This window comes from Mus caroli, chromosome 17, assembly GCF_900094665.2.
Source record: "Mus caroli chromosome 17, CAROLI_EIJ_v1.1, whole genome shotgun sequence".
Classification (NCBI taxonomy): domain Eukaryota; kingdom Metazoa; phylum Chordata; class Mammalia; order Rodentia; family Muridae; genus Mus; species Mus caroli.
In genome coordinates, this window is record NC_034586.1 from 62386799 (window position 1) to 62396079 (window position 9281).

A 9281-nucleotide genomic window follows, 5' to 3' on the forward strand; every position below is an offset into this window, starting at 1 on the left:
GATGCCCCAGTGTAGGGGAATGCTAGGGACAGGAAACTGGAGTGGATGGGTTGGTGGGCAGGAGGAAGGGGAGGGGGAGGGGTTTTTGGAGGGGAAACCAGGAAAGGGGATAACATTTGAAATGTAAATAAAGAAAATACCCAATTAAAAAAAATAATTACCCATATTAAAAAACAAAAAACAGAACAGAACAAAAAAACAAGCTTTGCCACCTCCAAATACTACCAGGGATTCCAAATGCAAACAAACTATGTACCTGGAGTATTCAGGGCCAGGGAGGAAGGTTTACAACACTGCAGACTAAGTATGAACAGTTAATTTTGTATTATTTCTGTTTCTAGGGTGTATCTCGCAGAATAGGAGACTAAGCAGGCCCTTGACTTTGCCTCAGGTTCCCCCACATGTGTCCTTTTTCCTGAAGTCTGATCCTATGGGGTGGACTTGACTTGTGAGCATCACTTTGTTCAAACAAATCATTGCTGGGGAATAGAGAATTGGGAATGCGGTCAGAAAGCCAGTGAACTCTGTGGGCCTTTGTTTCCTGTCTTTCCATCCCCTGTGGCCCCACCTCCTGTTCCTGCCCTGGGGCCCTTGCTCTTTCTCTGTCTCCTCCCTCCTCTCCCTCCTCCTTCCTCGACTGCTGCTGTCAGGAAGAGAACTGAGACTGGAATCTTTTTTTTTCTATCCCGAGGGCACTTGCTTTGAAAAACTTTTTTTTTTTTTCTCCTGCTGCCCTGAATCCAAATGTCCTTTGCTTCTTGTAAAAACTCTGGTTAGTCTCAGTGGTGCTGATGGAAGAGATCAGAAATCTCCAGGAATCATGATGTTAGCGGTTCCCTCTTTCTGAGTGTGGGAGGTCCTGCAGCCAAAGCTCAGGTGAGTACCGGTGTGTGTGTGTGTGTGTGTGTGTGTGTGTGTGTGTGTGTGTGTGTGTGATGTCAGCTTCCTGGGCGTCAGTCTGAGCACATAGGTTAATCTCTCGCCATCCTGTGGCAAACTGCTGAGGCAGGCACTCCTTACTTTTAATGTGAAAGGAAGCAAAGATCACTAGGAGTGCAAGCTGGGTTCAATATGGTCCCAACGCTGGCAGCTGCAGCCGCTCCCACCAGGGCTCCGTAACATTGCGAGGTCTCATGCGAGGAACTCCCTGTTTCTCCCATGTGCATAATTATTCCCTCTATCCATATTGCTGGCACTAAAATCTTCTCCACACCATTTCTCATAAACCTCACGAGCAGTTCGTGAGTTTGGGAAACTGGGATATTTCACAACTCACTTCTCTGAGATTCCGAGATGTCGGTGTCCCTTCTGATGTTACAAGGCAGTTGGAGGAAGAATTGGGTCCAGAACTCAGTTTTTTTTTTTTTTTTTTTTTTTCGGACCCTGCTTGATCTGGCCTTTCTCACTCCCAACCACCCTGGCTCGATGAGGGCCCGGCTCCCCTGGCTAGGTTTCAAGTGCTGCGGCACGCACAGTTAGGTACTTAATAAATCCGTTGTAAAGCTCGTGTTTCCTGAAGCTAAAGTAATGGCCCATGTAAACAGTATAAAAGTAACTGAACCAAAGCAACAAAACAAAATATATATATATATATATATATATATATATATATATATATAAAACGCAAAGCCATCAGAGGCTTGAGGGTATCATGTGAGACAAGAGGAAGTGGTGGGGAAGAGGTGCGTCCCAAGTCCCAAAGACCAAAGCAGACTCGGTGGGAAAGAGGGGGAAACGTGTTTAAATGGGTTCGCTTCTCTCTGCAAATAAATTATCTCCTTTATTCCTTGGATGAAACCTGTGAAGGGTTGGTAACCTCTCCCTGAGATCCATGAGGGCCCTCCCCTCCCCTCCCCTCCCCTCCCCTTTCTTCCTAACACCATTCAACTACTGATCTTTTGACTCTGAGTACGGACTCGTTTGCCACTGGCTTTTTTCCACTTGGCCGCGGAAGCACTCTGCCGCAGCTATACCCTAGCCCAAGATGGAATTCCTCCCAGGACAGAACCCAGATTCTTCTCCAGACCACTAAGTAGCAGCAGGTCCTTAAGTTCTACCTATAGTGTTCTTTCATAGCAAACACGACCAGTGTCCTGGTGTGTCTCCCTTTGACAGTCGGTTCTAGAGAGACATGGAAACACAGGTCACAGGTACGAATCATGTGACACTCTTCCTGTGCCTTGGTTTTGCCACAAAATTGCCATGCACGTATGGTTGATCGTCTTGAAGACTAAATGAGATGTATATCATGTTCTCAGCACAGTTGTTAGGAACCTTTGTGCAAATCTGACCATTGTGTTATTATACCAGACAGAACTGGTTTCCCCTCAGTTTCCTAGAAACACAGTCTACTAAGCGTTGGTTTTCCAGGGTGACATAAGTGACTTTCTTGTTTTGGGTGACCCCTCACACTAAGAAGGTGACTTAGATAGGAGGCTGTCATATTGGGAGGATGGGCTGTGGTTAAAGAGTGGGCTTCAAGGCACATGCTAACAGCCCCCTCCCATCCTTAGGAGACACACTGTCAGGAGACTGAATTTTCATATCACCAATGACTTCAATTGTGCTAACTAGTGAGACCCGGCAAAACTTGTGGGCCCCTTAATTGTCACCCCCAGTATCACTGAACACACCAGTGTGTCAGGGGAATGATGTGTGCTAGTTCTATGGGGAGAAGCTTTGGAGCCTCCCCAGGCCTTCTCCTGGGGTCTCCTTGACCATACCCTTATGGTAAACCTGAAGTCCTGATCCTAACTGTAGCAGCAACCCTGCGCATGCGCCTGCGTCATCCTGGTGAGGTAATCACACAAAGGGTCATGCAGCCCCACCCTCGTGCGCTTGTCTTATTTGCTTATTGCCGTGGAGTTTCACCATTGAGTCCAGACGGCTCCTCGACACAGGGATCACACACGTGACCACTGTATCCTGTCGTCCCACACTGTGATGCCGAGGTGCCGCTCCTTTCACAAGCCTTGTCTGTTCATTCTGTCCTGTTGCTGCCTTGCTATGAAGCACATGGACTCTCAGAAGCCAGCCTCCCTCCCTGTATGCTCTTTGCCTCACTTCCCGTTGCCATAGAGCCTCAGCAGCACTCTGTCCCCTGTTGCACCTCAGAGCCTTCCATGCCGCTGTCTCCTGCTCCTATGCCAACTCTTTTTATCTTTTCTCTCCAAATTCTGTCCGGCACGTAGGTTGTTTGTTCCCTGAAGGTTGTGCCGAGAGTTCCTCCAGAGTGTCCCCATGATTCATAGCAGCGGAGCAGTTCCTCTTCCAGGTTTCTCTTGGAGGAGAAGTTGCAGAATGAACTTGCGGGAAGGAACCAAGGTCAAGTTGCCTGTGGGTCTCTGTCACAGCGTGGCTTCCCGCGGAGGCGATCGCGCTGCTAAACACTCACAGAAAGCACGGTCTACGCCCTGACCTGTTAAGTCAGTGAGTCTTAGGGCCTGGGGTAGGGCTGGTATGGAGTTCTTTGACACGGAGCAGAGCAGCGCAGATGACAGAGTGGTCCAAGCAGTCCTCAGGACGGAGGCATAGCTCAGGTGTGAAGTGGGCCACACACTCACACGCTTATGCACGCACACCATCCTTAGGTATATCCACACATGCCATCTATCTGACCTGAGCCTCTCGGTCTTACCTGCACCTTCCTTTTGCACCTGTTTGATGACATCGCTCTGTGACAAAAACCAGAGGGATGGCCTCTCCCAAAGACTTCACAGTTGTCTCCTCAGACAGTTAAATATTACCTTTTAGATCCCACCTTATAAAGCCCACCCTCCCTCCCATTCTTCCTCCCTCCCTCCCTTTCTGCATGTATAGGTATAGGTGTTGTATGTGCATGCATGTAAGTGCCTTTGCATACGTATGGATGCAGATGCGTATGTATCTCTGTGTAGTGCACACATGTATGTATACATGCATATAAAAGCCAGAGGTCTTAATTAATTAATTAATTAATTTTTCTTCCTTCTATTTATGGAGGCATGGATCTCTCACGGATCCTAGAACTTGTAGATATGGCTAGTTTAGCTAGCCAGCTTGCCCCACCTCACCAGTGCTGGGATCACAGGAGCAGGGGTCTCACCTGCCTGGCTTTTATGAGTGTCTAGGATCTGAACTTAGGCTTCGTCCTTGTGCAGAACTTTATTCTCCAGTCTGTGGATATGCCCCCGACCTTCAGCCTTTTCTTACCTTTGCTTTTAAGTTAGCAGGGCTCACTGGGCATAACTATTGAGACAGGAGTCCAAACCCATAAAACAAACTCCCCCACTTTCCAATAACCAGACCCTAACTGCTTGGTGCCTCATAGAATTAAAGCCTTGCTCCCAACGCCCTGGTGCCTTAGCGAGGAAGAGCGAGCACTGCCTGACAAGATCCCCAGCTGTCACCTTTCCCCTCTTCAAACAAGGACCCCACTCAAATGGCCCTGGAGGTCAGGTCCAATGACAAAGCCAGGAAATGTCCCCTGAATACCATAAAAGGACTCCATTTTTCTCCCAAGATTACAATTTTTTCTCCTGAGAATATACCGCCTATTTCTACCATGTCTGTTCCTCTATAGAACTTCTCCATCAAAAGCACCTAGAGCTTGCTCTTCCGGACACGCCCAGAACTTTTGAGTGAGCAAGCTTCCCCATGTCCGGCACATCTCAGCCCCGCTGTGCTTTCTCAGCTCCGGTTGTCTGGGTTACGTTTTAAAGGCTGTCTGTCTCCGCTTTAGCTGTGTGACCTCAGATGGCTTCACAGAGAACCGGCCCTCTCAAACAGGGATTATAATAGAGTCTTCTGCAGAAATCATTTGAAGATTAAACAAGGAAGTCTGCATAGGCACTGGATCAGGAGCCTGGCACCGAGTAAGCATTTGAAAATGTCACGAAGAAATAGCCATCAAACATGCAAAGGTCCCCAGAGTGGCTGATTGGGTTTTGAAGCCTGACATCTAGAGAGTGTGTCACACTCAACAGCCATCTGCTGAGTCATTTTGGAGACGGAGCAGGGTGACCTGCCTCACCCTGGAGCACTGGGCAGTGTTAAGATCTGTACACTGCAGGCAGAGTTAAAGATAGTCTTATTGTGAGCCCTCTTGATATTATTTTCCTCTAAGGAAGCAAATCACAGGGAGCAGGGAATGGGGCGATTTGGCTCCCTAATTGATACCCATTGAACTGTCCCTGGCTATCCTGGCTCCCTTGAGCAAAAGGACTTGGGTTAAACTACCAGCTGGACCACTTTTATGACAGTAGCAGGCATCCTGCCCACTCTATGGTCAGCCTCACATCTTCTTCCTTTAAGGATTTCCACCTGTCTCTTTACACAGGTCAAAGCCACAGGACCTTTTCACAGTTTGGGGAATTCCTGTAATGAATTTTGGCATCTGAGATTACTCTTGGGAATCCCTGATAGTGGAGATCCAAGGGTCTGTTGCTCTGCAATACTGAAGAAAGGCCTGGCTTCTGGTCTGTGCCTATTGTGGGGAGCACCTACTCCCTTATTTGGCGGGGGCCCCTTCCTCCCTTCTGTGGCTTGGCTCCAACGTCAGGACAGGAATAGAGAAGCAAGCCTGTTGGAGTGACTTTTTCCAAGAAAGGTTATTTTTTCAAAAGGCAGGGAAGAGAGCTGTAACATACAGGAAACCTGACTTTCTCCTGGACTCTTTGGTTTTCTTTAGGAAGTAGACTAAACTGAATCTGGAGAACATCTCCATCTGAGTGTTGAGTCAAAGCCTAATGTGGGTTGCAGTTGGTATTTAGCTCCCTGCCCTGTTGGAGAAGCCTGGTTCAGTTAGATACCCTTGGGCAATTCACTGCAAGATGCTCATAAGAATGGACCTGCATCTCTGAGCCACACGTGTTTATCCTGCACATACAAGGCTCTTCAGAGTCTGAAACAAAACAGGCTAAGGTGTATTCAGCCATGAGCATGTTCAGGCATTTCTTGGAGTGAGGACTAAGGATTTCTTGGCCACGAGAAAGGGACTAAGGATTGGGAAAAGGTTGGAAAGTCCAAAGGCTTGAGGAGAGGACAAGAGAAGAAGCTGAGAACTTCTGAGAGAGTTTGTAAACCAGCCTACCACAAGCTTGAAGATTTCAATTCAGACACATTCAACAAGAGCAATCCATTTTTGTTGTTGTTATATTTTATTTATCCATTGTTTAGTTCTTTTGTTTGGGAGGGAGTCATGTAGCCATGTGTCTTAGTTAGGGTTTTACTGCTGTGAACAGACACCATGACCAAGGCAACTCTTATAAAGGACAACATTTAATTGGGGCTGGCTCACAGATTCAGAGGTTCAGTCCATTATCATCAAGGTGAGAGCATGGCAGCATCCAGGCAGGCATGGTGCAGGAGGAGCTGAGAGTTCGACATCTTCATCTGAAGGCTGCTAGTGGAAGACTGGCTTCCAGGCAGCTAGGATGAGGATCTTAAAGCCCACACCCAGTGGCACACCTACTCCAACAGGGCCACACCTTCTAATCACGCCACTCCCTAGGCCGAGCATACACAAACCATCACAGCATGAGTGAGGCTGAGTTCCTCTTCTTCCAGCCTCTACCTCCCAGGTGCTGGGATTACAGATGTGAGCCACTATACCCAGCCTATTTCTGTTTTCTTGTTTGTTTGTTTGTAAACAATTTTCTTCTCTGGGAAAAAATAGTTCTCCTGTTTATTCTCATTCCCTTTAAGAGATACACAGTTTTCCCAACTGCCCATTTTTAAATGTGACTCCAGTGCCCTGGGAAGATGCCCCTGAGGGACGTAACCCCATGCCAGGAAGTTTGGTAAGGTAGAACAGGTAGAGACCCGGAGACTCAGTGGGCACACACCTGAGGCTTAGGTGACTTCCAGCTGGCTCCCTGTCAGACTCCTGACTTGGAACACATGCTATGTTTCTCACAGGAAAGAACCTTGTCTATGGTCACATAGGCTAAAACAGTGTTCTCCATGCTAATGAGGTACCTAGAGGCCTGGAGGGCTTAGCCAATAAGCTTCCCTTCCTAGACATTGCTCCCTGCAAAAGGTATTTCACCTCAGGCCCACCCTGAGAAGTGGGTATGGTATGGTACCTCATGCATCCATTTTCTGCCATGAACAACCAATAAACTGTTTAGAGCCATGGACTGTCTGTTTCATCAGGATCCACCATGGGGAGCCATGAGGAAGACATTTGCCTACAGAGCCGCAGTTTAATTCTCCCGTAGAAGGCCTCTCTGCGCTCTCAGCCACAACTGCCACCAAGCCTGCTTCCACAAAGCTAAGGACAATCCCCCTATGAGATAAACCAGAGCTCCCCTTCCCAGTCACCTACCCTGCCCCCTGGCCCCAGACTAGATGCTGTCCTGAGCCCTCAGCCCATGACACCATTCTCAGCTTTCTCCACTCCCAGCGGCATCTTGATGTCCAAGAGTCTGGGAACCCCGCAGCCTGGCCTCATCGCTGAACAGAGGACCCCCAAACCAGCTCTGGCTTCCCCACCCCCAAGAGCACAAAATCCTTGCGTTCCAGCCCCACAAGAGGCCGTGCCCAGCTGTGGAGCAGACATGGACCAACATGGCCCCGCTCCCTAACTGACCTTTGTCCATCCTTACCACCCTAGCTTAGCTAATGATTTCTCTTATAACCCCCTCAACTTCCCAGTCCCCTGTGAAGTGCCCGTCTGTGCTGAGCGGGACCTCTTCTCTGTAAAGTTTCAGGATCTATAAGTTACTCAGAACTTCTGGCATGGCGGTGAGGCGCTGTAGGGTGCCTGGGCAGTCTGGGGTTGACCGCGTGGTCTCTCCGTTCTCTGGAGTTGTTTTTCAGCTTCTCCAAGGCCAGATATTTGAGGGCTTTAGTTTCTGACAGAGGAACCTGGTTTATCCTCAGTACTTGCAGCAAGGATCAGGGTAGTAAGACATCAGTCCAGCCTTGAGGGCACCGTTGATGGTATGGATCCTGGCTGATGCTTTACTTCCGGCTGTGCTCTATGGCAACTTTCCCACCCCTGTGGGCCTCAAGGTTCAGACTCAGCCTCGCAGAGGTTGTTTAACCAGCCACACCAAGCTGCATACAACAAGACAAACATAACAAACACTAAGTGTTGCTCCCTTTCCCCTCCCCGTTCCTCCTAGCCTCTCTGCAGCTTGCCTGTTCTTTCTTCCTTCTTCTGACCCACCTTCCCATCTCCTTACCCATCCATACACCCACTTACCATCTTCTGACTTTCCTATCTCTCCCCTACTGCGTCTTTCTCTGCTGAACCTTATAAACCATCCTCGTGGCCCTCTTGGCTCTCCATGCTTCCCCCTCACAACCCTTACAACACCTTCCACTATATCCTGCAATTGTCAAATACCCCACATCTCTTCAGCCTTCCCTTAGATCACTGCCCTACTTATGGTAATTCTCTGTCTCTGCCTCTCATTCTCTCTCTCCACATATATATGTGTGTGTGTATGTGTACATATAATATGTGTATGTGTGTCTATGTATGTATATATGTATGTCTGTATGTATCTGTCTGTGTGTCTATGTGCATGTTTGTGTGTATGCGTGTTTGTTTTTTATGATAGGGCAGTTTTTTTTAAAAGATTTATTTATTTATATGTAAGTACACTGTAGCTGTCTCAGACACACCAGAAGAGGGTGTCAGATCTCATTACGGATGGTTGTGAGCCACCATGTGGTTGCTGGGATTTGAACTCAGAACCTTTGGAAGAGCAGTCAGTGCTCTTACCCACTGAGCCATCTCGCCAGCCCGATAGGGCAGTTTTTATATCATCCTGGCAGTTCTTCAGAAAATTGGGAATCAATCTACCTAAAGACCAAGCTATACCACTCCTGGACATATACACAAAAGATGCTTGCCTATACCAAAAGGACACGTGCTCCACTACCTGCATAGCAGCTTTATTCATAGTATGTAAAAGCTGGAAACAACCCAAATGTCCCTAAACCAAAGAATGATTAGAAAATGTGTTTCATTTACACAATGGAATACTACTTAACTATTAAAGGCAAGGACTGGATGAGTTTTGCAGGCAGATGGATGGAACTAGAAAATATCATCCTGGGGGCTGGTGAGATGGCTCAGCAGGTAAGATGCAGCCCAGGTTGGCCTCAAATTGCTTTGTAGTGGAGGGTGACTGGATATATATATATATATATATATATATATATATATATATATATATATATATATATATATATATATATATATATATATAAAATAGTGTCTGTGTGTATGTATGTATGTATGTATGTATGTATGTATGTATGTTTATGTCTGTGTGTCTTTGTGCATG

The 9281-nt window shown here is 47.5% G+C and overlaps 1 long non-coding RNA gene across 1 annotated transcript in view; it reads left to right on the forward strand.

Annotated features, from left to right (window-relative positions):
- Positions 1 to 793: 793 nt before the first annotated feature.
- The window catches only part of LOC115029708, a 29830-nt gene continuing 21342 nt past the window's right edge, over positions 794 to 9281 (forward strand). The window contains exon 1 of the long non-coding RNA XR_003835257.1: positions 794 to 876. This is a non-coding gene — a long non-coding RNA (uncharacterized LOC115029708). The remainder of the gene's footprint in view (positions 877 to 9281) is intronic.